A 14814-nucleotide genomic window follows, 5' to 3' on the forward strand; every position below is an offset into this window, starting at 1 on the left:
AATAAAGAAAGTTCAGCGCATCTGCTCTGCTATTGCGGAGCTCTTGCATTATCAAGGCATAACTTCTTCGGAAGTTTCCATCTTACTCCATATCAGGTATGGAGCCTAAATCCCAAAACGGTCATTGGCTTTATAAACCATGTAGTACCGAATTGGGACATAGGATTACAACTATCCCGCTCAACTCCATCAATGGGTACAAGCGGTCCGTAAACTGTGTACAGCAATCGGCGCCTGCCACAAAAGACGATCATTAAGACTGTCGCAGTAGCCTTTTAACCCAATGCTCTTCTGGCATACAAAAAAAGCAAACTGTTTTATTCATACGGCCTAATGTGCCAAACGACTCGGCTCTGCTTGCACGCCGATTGTTTACGGAGGATTCGATCTACGATGTACTTAGCTCTTTTGTACCAATGCAATCTTCAGATCCGTAATCCGTTCGATCCGTACTGATCCGTAGATCAGTATCCGTTTCAGACCAATAAATTTGACATCAATGCATCACAAAGCTACCCGAGCAAGAGCGAAAAGCAAAATAATATCAAAATGCGTTATTGGAAAGCGAATGGCTCATATCAAAATTTGGTCTTGTTTTGGTTGACATAGTTGGTAAAATAACAAAAAATAATATCAAAATTTTACTCCTTTAAGGCCAAAAGAATAACTACTTGTGTTATTTGAATAACAAAACAATAACATGATTGTATTCAGAGTTTAGAATAACATATTTTAGTATTATTAAGGTATTGAATAACAAATTCAGTAGTACATGAGATATTAAAAAATCATTTTATAAAATATTTATGATCTAAACTCTGAATAATCTCTCTTTAATCAATAAAAAAATTGTATGAAATATATCGAATGTCATTTTAAGGCCAAAATAAGATATGATAACAAAATCAGTTATTAAACTCATCTTACAACCACTGTTTTAAATATCTACTCAATAACAAAATGTGTTATCAATGTATCTCCATATCCATTCAATAACAAAATATACCATTATAACACAGTTTGATATTGTTTTTATATTATTTTGCTCTTCGCTCCTGCTCGGGTAATAGAGGAAATCGCGGATAACTATAATACCCCCAATGAATTTTAATGGAAATCCACATGCATACCAACACGGTAAATCTACGGAAACTGCATTTCTCGGCAATGAGTCGTTAATTGGGTTTGGGTTTTCCTTGATATCTAAAGCACTTTTGATAACGTGCTATTCGCTTCAATTTTTACGGGTCTCTTTCAAAACGGAATCGACTAAAATTAGCTAGATTCTAGCAATGCTTTCAAGCAGTAGAATCACAGCCTCTTTGGGAGAATACATCGCTTAACATTTTCGGCGATGGAAGGAAGTCCACAAGGAGCTGTCTCACCCTTGCGGTGGCCGATCCATTCCTTCACAAGCAGTACATCTCGGTTACAAGACTTTTGCTTCCGTCGGGGACGTAGTACTTACCGTCAGAGGAAAGTTTGGGATAAAAAACTGAGCTGCCAACCTAGAGATTACCTGTTTAGATAGATAGATAGTAGATTGGAATCAAATACAGAGTTGCAGTTTAGTCTGCAACTTAAACAGTGAGCTACGCATAATCAGGGGACTCCTAACTGGAAACAGTTCCGAGTTAAACAATATCGAATGATAATGACACCTTCGCTTTTGTAATTCTGCACTTGAAAATTCCGCGCATCTGCACTGTAATTACATGATTTCTTCGGAAGTTTGATGCTTACTCCATACCAATATTATAGATCTAATTCAACTTCAACAATGGATATGAGCAGTCCAGAAACTATGTGCAGGAACCGAAACCTGCACCAAAAGACGATCATTAAGACTGTCACAGTGGCCTTTCAAACTAATGCCCTTGTGGTATACAAAAAGGGACTCGTGCCTTAAGGTGAAAGTAGTGATTATTAAGATATCATCATTTTATATTTGTATTGCTTTGCGAATAGAATAGAAACTGTAAGCGACAAATGAGTAATTCTCGCTGAAACGGGGCCACTACTGACACGAGGTCTTCAAATATTTAAACCTTTGCGCTTAATTGGTTGAAAATGGTTAAAAAAAATAAGAATTATACTTTTGATACCTCGAAATAGTGGACCCCTCGTTCGCCAAGGGGCCTAACAGGTTCAAAAGAAGTTGAATTTTGAGCAAACCATGAGATCTATATCATGTGATATTTCATAAATTTGCCATGAAACAACTAACAAATGGCCCAGTTCTGTAAAGAAGAATAACAGGGCTTTCAAATGGAGCAAAAAATTTTTGGCTGCCATATTGTATGGGGTCGCCATATTGGATTTTATAAAAAAAATCGCCGTTTTCACCATGAGCCCCCAACCGATTTTTATTTTAAGACCACCATTGGAAAGCTGATAAAAAATGCTACAAGAAACATTAATCAAATTAGATGTGCAATGGCATTAACTGGAAAAACATCCAGTTATTTGTAGCAAGGTTCACAATTTTCTTGTAGCATGCTAGAACGTACTAGAACTCAACTCGTACACTCATTTTTCGAGTTTTTCACGCTGTAGAGCCCACAGAAAATTGATTTTATAAAAAAAAATTTAACTTATATCCTACAAATTATTTTTTTGCCCCCCGATGTTAAGGCCAACTTCCAAGGGGGGCGGCTTTGACAATGATTTGCAATGGCCATGCCATGGATATCATGCGCGATCTGTAAAAGTGAGTTCGGACGTATATAAATGACTTTCTTTTTCATTAAAGAACTCCCAGCAGCCAAATTTTTACTTTTTTTCGTGTGACCATTGTGCTTGCAGCAGAGGCAAACTTTTCACCTGTACAACATTAAAAAAAACCTGAAATGATAATTTTATATCAAAATTTTTGTCTGACGTTATAAAACACAAGTTTTTCCGCAATCTCAGAGAATTCTGTTAAGGTGAAATTAGTTCATGAAAATATATTCGCTGTGTTCAGATTGGCAAGAAGAATGCAGTACTTACATTTTTATAAACAGAACCCCGCTTTTGGGTCCAAAAATTGCTTCCGAAATTGGGCTTTTCGACGAAAAGTTAATGACTTCTAGTTTCCCGTTAAGTAGACAATTCTAATGAAATTAACTTTCTTAATTGTTTTAAAATCATCCTTCGCTTTTCACTATTTGTTCCTTCAATCCAAACAACTATATCAGTTGCCAGTTTGGCTATTAGCAAATTATGTGAAATAAATTATTTACAGAGCAAATGGCGATTTGAAAGTCTAAAACAGAATTATTTTACGGTAATTAGTTCATTTTATCACCAGCGCATGTTTGTTCATAGAAATAGAAGATATTGTTTAAAGTGAAGGTCGTCAGAGTCCGGCTGATTTTTTACTGATTTCAGTACTTGTTGCAACTATCGTTTTGTTTATGCTATCGCACTTTTTCCAGGAGAACAGAGCTGCTAGTAGTAGGTAATATGTAATGTGTTATGAACAATTATGAAATGTAGAATCGCGTTGAACTAGATCCGACAGTAATTCTATTACATAAAATGTTGTTTACGGTGAATTGTATTATCAGTGAATTTTATATTATCGACACTCCACGACCCTTAATTTAAAAGCGAAAATTATTGGCCAATTTCATGCTTAAATGTTTACGTTAGCATCACACCATATATACGTCTGTTTCCTTGGTAACGTACAACAACGACGGTCGTGGATTCCGAATTGCAATCGAAACGAAGTGAAGTTTTTCATATCAATTCAAGTGAACAGTTTGGGCAAAATCATTATAATATCTCACTAAATAACTGTTAGGGTGGTAAATTAAAGTTTTCAGTGCCTCAAGTTAAGTTTCGCGAGTGTTGTGACGAATGGATCGACCGAAAAAAATTAATGAAAAATCGACGTCGAAAAAGTGTAAATATAGTGATGAATTTTAATTCGGGCAGAAATCGCAGTATTTAGTGTAATTTATGCCCCAAAAAGTAATAGAATCTATAGAATGCAATGTTTAGTGCTTCGAATTGCAAGATCTTATTACGGCTAGCAGGTTAGTTGAACTAATTTTATTTTTTTGTGATGATTTCCAGGGTCTATGGGATGTTGGTACACTGAAGAAGGGAAGGGAAGGGTGATATTCGGTGCCATACCAACTGCCATAAATGTACTCTGACGACCTTGTCGTTAACTTTAGTTAGACAAAAAATAATTCAATAAAAACTCGGAAAATATAAGGTTATCAAATTGGCTTCGAGTCCCGTGTGTATACACGCCCAGGGGTTTCCAACAGCTATGATTTGAAAAAAGTTACCTTTGATTACTGATTACCGCTGATTACCAGTAATTATTGATAAGCATGCTCTTGTGATAACTAAAAATTAATATTGATTACCAATGATAATTTATTACTTAATAAATAATGTATGATTAGTATGCACTTATTGTTATGATTTTTAGTTCGGACGAAGGAAAATATTGATCGACGGATTTTAGTGGACGATACGAGGAATTTAAAAAATAAATTCTGCTGTGAAATTTCAATTTCAAAATGCTTATACAGTAGGATTTCGAATTTGGCAACAAAAGCGCGCCGCCTATGTTGCCAAAATCGAAACCGTGCCAAAATCGAGACCCTTTTTTGATATGACAAAATTGAATGTAAGTGCGTTAGAAATTGACTAAATATTATTAATCAACGATTGCAACCATTTTATGGTTGAAAAGTCCGCAGAAAAGTTGAAAAAAAAACGTCCGGTGCAAATAAGTTTTTGGCAACGTATGGTAAGACGTAGTCCTACGGCAATAAAAATAAGATTTTTCAAAACATTCTATAACTCCAAACTTTTTTTCATGAACACACTGAGGGCATCATTTAAAGCTTGTATGCGGAAACTGAACGATATTTAAGCATATTTTTGGAAGTGAAATATTTTATGTTGCCAAAAACGGTTACTTTTGTTGCCAAAATCGAACCATGCCAAATTCGAAATCCCACTGTAATAATTGCTAATTAGTGAAATCCACGGATCAGAAGATAAGTGTGCTTGAGTCAAATCAGCACAAGAACTTTTAGATTATTCGTTAGAATCCGCCAAAAAATTATGAAAATTGATGTGATTTTCCTTACTACGACAGGAATTAGCAATAAACTCTGCTTTCTTTTCTAGTTGGAGTATTGTACTAAAATTTAGTCAATTTTGGAAAAAAAAATCCAATCTCTCGTCCCCATGTAATACGATTAGAATAAAACATATGCCAAAAAACGAAAGCCAATTCATTTCACATGTACAGGCAGTATCCGGCAATTACCGGCGAATAACCCTCCGATGGAATTCATTATCGCTGCAATCCGCACCCGTAGCTAATTTCGTCATTCAAAACAAGCTTATAGTGGATGTCCCCCGTCCGTCTGCGCGCCGCTCGTTATCGCTGTCGTTCGGCTATACGTGCTGAAGGGAAGGCAGATGATTATCATTAGACTTTATGAATCCGTATTGTAAACATTTCTAAACCCGCATCCCGACGACCGAAGAGCCTCCATAACCTCAACTCAGCAGCACGGCGCGACGCGGCGCGGCGACCGCTGAAGCCCGCGCAAGCGAACCGAGGACCGAGCGCATGAATGGGGAGATTAAAGGCGAATGTATGGTAATGATCGTCGTTGTTCAGCTAGCAAAATGTATGCATGCTTTTTGCTCTCGTGCGTATGTTTGTGTCGTGTCGTGGCTGTGCGCGCGCGTGTATTCGTTGTGAAATGATTTTTCGCATTTAGCACCCACCGCGATCAGCATCGCGTTGTTTCGTAGCCTCAGCCAAATGATCCTCGGCCTCGCGCACACACTGGAATGGAACTGGAAGGGGACGCTCGCCAAGGTGCGCATTTCAATAAAATAAATTGAATATCATAAACCTTTCCGAACAATGAAGTAATTCTGATCGTTTGCGATTTGCGAGGAAGCCCGGCGCGGCGTTCGTTGGTTGTACCAAAGCTGTGAGACCTGTTAGTAGGGGCAATCGGAGGGAAAGAGACGCGGCGACGATCGCGGTGGATTCGATGGATCGAAGGATAGAGATCTAATAGAAGTTATTTTGAATAATTTGTTCATTGAGTTAACACGTATTAATGATCAATATATTAGTCGGAGCGGTCGGAATGGTCGATAGAGCGGGTTTTGGGTGGCTTGAAAGGAGAGGAAAAGAGCTAAGTTGTTTGTTCGTTCGCCACGCTGCTGACTGTTGCGCTGCTGTACCGCGCGGAGTGCAATAAAATATGCATTCGGCTTGAGAGGAATAAAAGGTGCGAAACACTTTTGAAGCGTGAAGAATGAATAATAGTAATTAACAAACGTTTTGTTCTTGGCTGTTCGCGCTGGGTAGGGAAAATCTGCCCAGAAAGTGCACGTTGAAACGAGACGAGTATCTATGTGTAATGAAATTGTGTATTGAAACGCTGCAGGCCTTCACTTCTAGAATAACCAAAACGATGTGTTGATTTGTAATATCAAAGAATATTTTGAGCAATCTCTACTCCAACACGGCAGGTCACGAAGTATTGACCGCAGGATTTTACATTCGAAAACAGTTGGATTTCGAATTTGGCAACAAATGCGTGTCGCCTATGTTGCCAAAATCGAAACCGTGCCAAAATCGAGTCCCTTTTTTGATATTAAAAAATTGAATGTAAATGCGTTAGAAATTGAGTAAATATTATTAATCAACGATTGCAATCATTTTATGGTTGAAAAGTCCGCCAAGAGCTATCCGTCCGGTGCAAGTAAGTTTTAGGCAACCTGCGGTAAGTCGTAGTCCTACGGCAATTTTTTTTTTTTTTTGTATGCCAGAAGGGCATTGGGTTAAAAGGCCACTGCGACAGTCTTAAAGATCGTCTTTTGTGGCAGGCCCCGATTGTTGTACACAGTTTACGGACCGCTCATACCCATTGATTGAGTTGAGCGGGATAGTTGTAATCCTGTGCCCCAATTCGGTACTACATGGTTTATAAAGCCAATGACCGTTTTGGGATTTAGGCTCCATACCTGATATGGAGTAAGAAGGAAACTTCCTAAGAAGTTGTGCCTTGATACTACAAGAGCTCCGCAATAGCAGAGCAGATGCGCTGAACCTTCAGGTTCAGAGTTACAAAAGCGGCAGGTGTCGGATGATACCTTGCCGATATTCTTTAAATGATAAAGAGCGGGGCTGTGTCCTATTAGGAGTCCCGTGATCGCGCGTAGTTCACTACGAGTTAAATGGAGTAGTTTTTTAGCTACTGCAGGGTTTGGGTAGATAAACTGTTTAGCTTGTCTACAACCCTGTGTTTGATTCCAACGGGATACTATTTCTAGCTTTTCCCATGTCATCAATTCGCCTTTTACGGCGGATGTGGAGGTGTCCAGAAACGGTTCAGGACCAATAAATTGCTGAGTTGATCCTTGTCTTGCCAGGTTGTCAGCAAATTCATTGCCCTCGATTCCGCAGTGACCGGGCACCCAAAGTAATAAAACTTTGTTTTGGCGGGAGAGTTCCCTCAATGCTGTGCTGCACTCCCAAACTAATTTGGACACGCATTTGGCGGACTTGAGAGCCAGTAGTGCTGCTTGGCTGTCCGTGAAGATACCGATTTTCGCATGCCTGTACTTTCGTTTCAAGCATATTGTCGCACAGATGTATACGGCATATACTTCTGCTTGAAAAACGGTGGGCCACTTTCCTAATGAGATAGTTTCCCTGATGCCGAGTCCGTAGACTCCGGAGCCTGTGCAGGCCCCCATTTTTGAACCATCTGTAAAAAAGCAGATAGTTCCAGATGGAAGATCGGGCCCTCCATTATTCCACATTGAGCGATCTGTTTCAATCACCTCATATGGAACGTCCATGTTGGGCCTGGCTTCCATGCAGTCAGAGACTGAAGTTACTAAGGGTGTCAGATTGAACTCCCGAAGTATGCAAAGATGGCCGATTTGGGGTTTTACTCCTTTGCAACCGTAGTGCGCCGAGCTCTGCTTCCTTCTTCACATGAAGATGCAAAGGTAGTAAGTATAGCATTGCCTCCATGGCTGCAGTAGGTGTTGTACGCATGGCACTGGTAACTGTAAGACAGGCCAGGCGCCGAACTTTGTTTAGTTTGGCTTGGGCTGTCACCTCATTCACCTTTGGCCACCATATGACTGCAGCATAGGTTATCCTAGGCCGTGCAATTGTAGTATATGACCAAAAGGCTAGTTGAGGTTTCAATCCCCAGGTTTTACCAAACAGTGAGCTGCATGTCCAGATAGTCGAAGTTGCTTTCTTAACAGCATAAATTAGGTGGGCAGCCCAGTTCAGTTTTTTATCGAGAATTATTCCCAGGTGTTTCACTTCATTACTGAAGCCCAGTCTCACACCATTCAGCATAGGGGGAGTAATGATATGTTTCCTTCGCCTAGTGAATGGTATAACGACTGTTTTGGTGGGGATAACATTAAGTCCCTCTTGTGAGCACCATAACATGGTGGTGTTTAGAGCTCCTTGCAAGCGACTTGACAGTACTGCGTCAAACTTTCCTCTGACGATAAGTACAACGTCGTCGGCGTAAGCAATGGTCTCATAACCAAGCTGTGACAGCTTGTGAAGGAGTGCGTCGGCCACCAGTGACCAGAACAGGGGAGAGAGAACTCCTCCCTGTGGACATCCTTTGATCACCGAAATCGTGACCGACGTATCTCCCAATGATGCTGTAATTTGTCTGCTCGAGAGCATTGCTTGAATCCAGCTCATTGTAGTGTAGTCGATTCTCTTTTGACAGAGAGTCGTATTAATTGACGCGAAGGACGTGTTATCGAAAGCGCCTTCAATATCAAGAAAAGCACAAAGTGCCGTCTCTTGATGTTTGAGCGATTTCTCAATTAAGGTCACTAAGCAGTGCAGTGCGGTTTCCGTAGATTTACCGTGTTGGTATGCATGTTGATTTACATGTAACGGAGAGTTTTTTAAAAACTCAATGCGAATATAGTTATCCGTGATTTTCTCCATCAGCTTAAGAAGCGTTGAAGTCAGACTTATCGGTCTGGCCTTAGGTATGAACACCACCCTTACTTTCCGCCAATTCTCCGGGATATACCCCAAAGTGAAACTGGCTCGAAAGAGGTTGATGAGCTCGGACATTATAACACCGTCCGTTTTTTGTAAGAAAATGGGTAAAGTACCTTCCGGACCTGGAGATTTCATTGGTTCAAAAGAGCTGAGTGCCCAATTGATCGAAGCCTCCGTAAACAATCGGCGTGCAAGTAGAACTGAGTCATTTGGCACATTGTGTAATGACCCATTCCACTGTAGCCCGCCTATGTCTTGTCCATTGGTCACTGTCGAACCAGGGAAGTGCGTGTTCATCAGAATTTCATCAGGTGGTAACAGTGAGACTCCCATCCTCTTTTTTCAATTGCCCTAGACCATTGCAGTGGTCCTTGGACATCGCTTTCTGCAGACGCATAGCCTCTGGCAGAGTTTGAATGCTTTCGCAAAATTTAACTCGTGATTTCCTTTTGGCTTTGCGTAGCTCAGCGTATTTGGTGAGGAAAGCTCTGTAGTCTTCCCAGTTAGACGTGGCTTTGGCCCTGTTGAACAGACGACTTGCCTTCCGACAGAGATTGCTAAGCGTCTCATTCCACCAGGGCACATCACGGCAAACTGTTCGCGTGTTTACGGGACAGTTTGTGTTATACGCGTCTGTGATCCTACATTGCAGGTCACTAGCGGCGATATCCAGCTCAACTGGAGTTCGTATATTATTGTGACAGGAATTACGGGAGGCAATCAGATGAGCCCTAAAGGAACTTCAATTGGTTTTCCTCGGATTCCTAAATTGTTCTCTCTTTAGAGGATTGGCCTTGATGTCGAAAGTCATTAGAGACATGCCAATTTTTGACTTTCTCAGCTATAGAGGCGCTACATAGAGTAAGGTCTAGGACCTCTTGTCTGATAGCGTTTATAAAGGTGGGGTCATTCCCTACATTGATTACATTGACATCGTTAGAAGTAAGATATTCAAGTAGGTACTCACCCCTGTTGTTTGTGTCCGAGCTGCCCCATATCGTGTGGTGCGCATTTGCGTCGCAGCCTATCACGTACGGCTTGTTGACTGCTCTGCAGTACCGCACAAGTTCAGCAACCTCGGGCGGCGGTATTTCGTCCTTGTCCCCTGGAAAGTAGGCGGACGCAACGACTATCTCCTGCTTCCCTCTAGTCGTCGGGACTACCACCGTAATGGCAACGACGTCGCGTTGGATGAATTCTGTAATTGGAGAAAATGTTATTCTCTTATTTAACAGAATGGCAGTCCTAGGCTTGGACTGTGTATTGTATAGATCAACTTACCATTAGCGCCGGATAGACCGAGGATTGTGGTATCGTTAATCCATGGCTCCTGGATCAGAGCAGCACTCAGCTGCTCATTGGTGAACCTCCGGCTTAGGACACTAGATGCGCTCTTGGCATGGTGGAGGTTCACCTAAACGCAGCGAAGCTGCTCATTTTGTGGCAGGATTACCGTTTTCAGCTTGGTCCAATGATGGATCGAGCCTTGGCGTACGGTTACCAGCAGCGTTTTCGCTGAGTTGAGCGTGCGAGTCGCCCACACCGGCAGGCTTCGGTTGCTGCAGGCGACAGGCCACAGATGTCCGACCCGCACTTAACAGCGGATTGAGTCTCTGAGGTTTGCTATCGACTGGTGGTTGCTGCGTACGCCTCTTGTGAGGTTTTCGCTGCGCCCGTCTAGTCTTCGCACGAGTGCATTGTTTAGGTGGCGGCGGGGCGCTCCCAGAAGGGAGTTCCGCTCGTACCTTCCTCGACTTTGCAGCAGAGACTGTTGCACCTGTGTTGATCAGACCTCTGCCAACCTGTCGCATGTGTGCTTTGCCGAATATGTAGTTTAGCATGAAGCGCTGCTCGGTGATCTGGCTTGCCGATTTTTAGTCAACTTCCATCAACAGTTCGACGGTATTTCCAAACACATTGCGACGGCGTATCTACCACGCTTGTGTCGAAAAGCCGTAGTTCTGATTCTGGAGGAATCTCAAAATTCTCTCGTCCGTGGTGCCGACACTGTCCTGGAAGTACCCTATGAAGGTATGTCGTAGGCCCGTAGTTGTGCCCCTTCCCACGGAACGAGAGTAGATGCCATTTGCTCCAGCCATTTGACCGTGCTCTGGTCAGAGCACGCCAGTGTCTAATAGCCGTTCTTGAACTGGCAGCTCCTGAACTTTGGCCTAATGTCTGGAGTCTCCTGGTCAGCAATGTGATCCAGAAGAACGGCGCGGACAGTCTGAAGCTGGTCCGTAGTTAGCAGGAAACGGGATAATCGGCCGTAGTTATAGCTACGCTGAAAGCATCCACTATTTCCCTGTATGTGCACCCCGAGGGTGGTTTTGGTGCCGAAGGACCCGCGCAGGCTCGGCTCCGTGGTCTCTTTTTGGTGAGACCTTTGTTGCTGATATTCGGGGACGCCGTATCAGCAGATCGTTGCCTTTTGGTAACGACCAGGTCCCGCTGGGCAGGCTGGCCGGCCGGCAGAAGGGCGAGTTCCTCCGCTTCCTCCTTTGAGCAGCCCTTGCTACGATACCACTTCTGCCGTCGCCGTTGCGCATTGGAGAGATGCTTGGCCACATCTCCGGAAGCCTCAGGTTGCCCCTTGACTTCAGGCAGCGTTGCTGGATCGGTAAGGTTGCCCGCGTCACTCTCCGCATTCCCTGTTGGTGAGTTTAGGATCAGGGATGAAGCCGAGAGTCCTCCTTCCAGCGACATGCTGTCGAGGTTAAAGTCCTCTTCCATCCCTGTGCCCATCACTCCACCAGTATCGACCGTGTCGATCGGAGTGCGCACTTCCGGTCCACCGTCGTGCGCTTCTACTCCGGTGTTTATCACCAACTCTTGGGGGTCGTTGGTTGCCCCATCAGTTATTTTTGTAAGGTTATCCATGGTGATGGTTGTACTCTGCTGGGGAGAAAATCAACTGTCCTTTACCAGCTTGGAACAGAGGGAGCAATTCACTGCACAGGGTGCTCTGGTACAATGCAGGCTCCGTTCGACCTTGGGAAACTTTATTAGACCCCCTCAAGCATTCATCCCTAGGCACGGGTCGTATTACACCGAGGATTGGGATCCTCTTCCGCATTTTGCTCAAAATGAAGCATGCTTCTAGACTACTTGCTACATTGAGAGCAAAAGATTTTTACAAGATTTGCCGCGGAAGAGACTCGATGTGCGGTTCCGGATGGATCCACCACAAATTTGCCATGGAGCCACCGGGAGCCGCACGCCGAGCGACAAATCTTAACACTCCTCCTTTATCCTGGCTTGTGACAGACAGCTCGGGTCCCGATCCAATTTCCCCATCACCCGTTCACTCTTTTAAAGGGAGCCACACGTGGCGGTTCATTAGCAAAGGTCCGTCACTGGCGGAGTTGTCCTACGGCAATAAAAATATTATTGTTCGAAACCACATAACTTTTTTTTATGAACATACTCTGGGCATCATTTTTTCGTATGCGGAAACTGATTAATATTTAAGCATATTTTTGAAAGTGAAATATCTTGTGTTGCCAAAAACGAATACTTTTGATGCCAAAAAATCCAACTGTACTAGCAACTCTGTTCGCGTCGTGAAAGTACTGAAATCAGTAAAAAATGCAACTGAACTCTGACGACCTCATACAAAATGGCCTACACTGAAAAAGGTTGCAAGTAAAATTAACGCAAATTTATGCAAGATACGACTTTGTTTTTCAACATTAAGGATCAACATTAGGATCAAATGGCAATCTTCACTTTTTCGTATAATCATAACATTTCAAATAATAATTAGTAATAATTTCGAAGTGGTTCTATTCGTCTGTTAAATAGAACGCATCGTTCCAAAGTAACTTGCAACGAAAACAAACCGATCCAACTCCAACCCCGAGTACCCGCAGTTATTTAGTCGAGTCATCCTTTATATCCTAATAGCATAAATGACTACATGCCATGTTCTCGTTGCTCGTCCTCGTGTATGTATGCAGTTAATTATAAACCAATCCGTGCGACTCGTTTCGTCCCCGCGTTTAATTCCCAATCATGCAATTCTGTTGACTTGGCTTGGTGGAATCGTTTGGAAATTCGACAACGAACGACGATGATGAGGTTGCACTGCTGCTGCACAGTTAATAATCATATGTCCCTTTCCTGTGTGCGCATTGTTCGTAATGCAACAAAAGGCAACAACTTCAGCATCAGCAGCAGAAGCAGCAGCAGGATCAGTTTCACAGGGGTAATAAATAAAGTGGAACCATTTGAAAAATTCATTGCGACTCCGCGTCCTTTGTACAAACTTGTGTACTTTATTGTCGCTTAATAGCCCGTTTTGGAGTGGATTGGATAGTCTATTAAGCGAGGCGACGGCAATGAAGTGCGGTGAAACGGGCGAGAGAAGCTAATAAAGCGTGACATTCACCAGAGTGGGACTCTCGGTTGGTCGTACAGTGATATGTGCGTGTGAGGGTAACATCGCTAGGATCGCTCCTTCCTGCCGAGGCTGATTTGCTCCTTCAACCCCTCCTGGCGTAGTTTCGTAGCGCTCACGAGAGGGGGTTTTGATTGTGCTTCACAGATAAATGGTGGAAAAAGTCAAGATGGTTAGACTGGGTGACAACGTAAAATCGCAGCAGATGTTTTTGCTGCCTTTGATTTCGATTTGATGAGGAACTAATATGTGCGAAGGGACTCGTAAGTGGAAACTGGAGGATAATAAATTACGGGATACTTAAAATTATGGTTGCTGAAAGGAAAAAAATATACAAAAACGATACAAATGGATTTTAGGAGAATTGATTAGTCAAACAAAGCAAGCCTGTGATTAGCAGTAATGAGAAAGTTTTCAAGCACAAATTCTACTGCAAACGTTCGATATAACTTTTAACGTAGTAATTAATCGAAAATTAGTCACTAATATTAACATAAGTATGTCCCAAAATATGCTTGCTTGAATACCACCGACTAATGATAAGTTATGACAGCTTCTCCTGCAAATAGCCGCTAAGGCTTAGCAGTAAATTATCACCCGGCCCTGCGAGAGGCAGGCGCAGTAAATCTGGTGCTCCTCGACCGCACGAAACCGAAACCGGGTCTCGTAAATATTTTATGATTAACGACGCCATTGTGCCATCGCGCTGGTCAATTCGATCGAGTCTAATTTTAGTCACGGCCAGCCAGCGGTCGCAAAAGATTATGACGGCGAGGACGACGACGATGATGATGGTGATGATGATGATGATGATGATGGTGATCGGTTTCACCTGAGCGCAAGCAAGTTACGGCCGAGTTAGAGCATTGGCCATAAATCACCCAAAGCGGATCGGACCGTATTGCTTCGGATTTACGAGCAGTGTTGCTCATTATGAGATTATGACCAACCGAATCGGGGGCGAGCGATGATTTGCTTCCGGCAGTCCGCACGATGATCGGTGCATTGGTCATACCCAATAACTTACGCTGATTGCCGACTTTGGTTGAAATTCGTACATTGGTGAGAGGTTTCTTTTTAAAAAGTTTTCAGAGAAAGTATTGAAGAGTTGGAGGCAATACGAGCAAGGATGGTTCGATCACTTTGACTCAATTTTGATTCATTTGACAGTACCGTCTTAACGGGGTCAAATATGACAAAGTTATATATGGGATATTTGTAGAACAGCTTAATAACTATAATTTTGCTGAATAAAGTGTTGCTGTATCTTCTGTAGTTATGGCACTACAATGCTAGTATCTTATCAGTGACTAAATGAACGTTCATTTAGTCACTAATAAGATACTAGCATTGTAGTGCCATAACTACA

Source organism: Sabethes cyaneus, chromosome 1 (assembly GCF_943734655.1).
Source record: "Sabethes cyaneus chromosome 1, idSabCyanKW18_F2, whole genome shotgun sequence".
NCBI lineage: Eukaryota > Metazoa > Arthropoda > Insecta > Diptera > Culicidae > Sabethes > Sabethes cyaneus.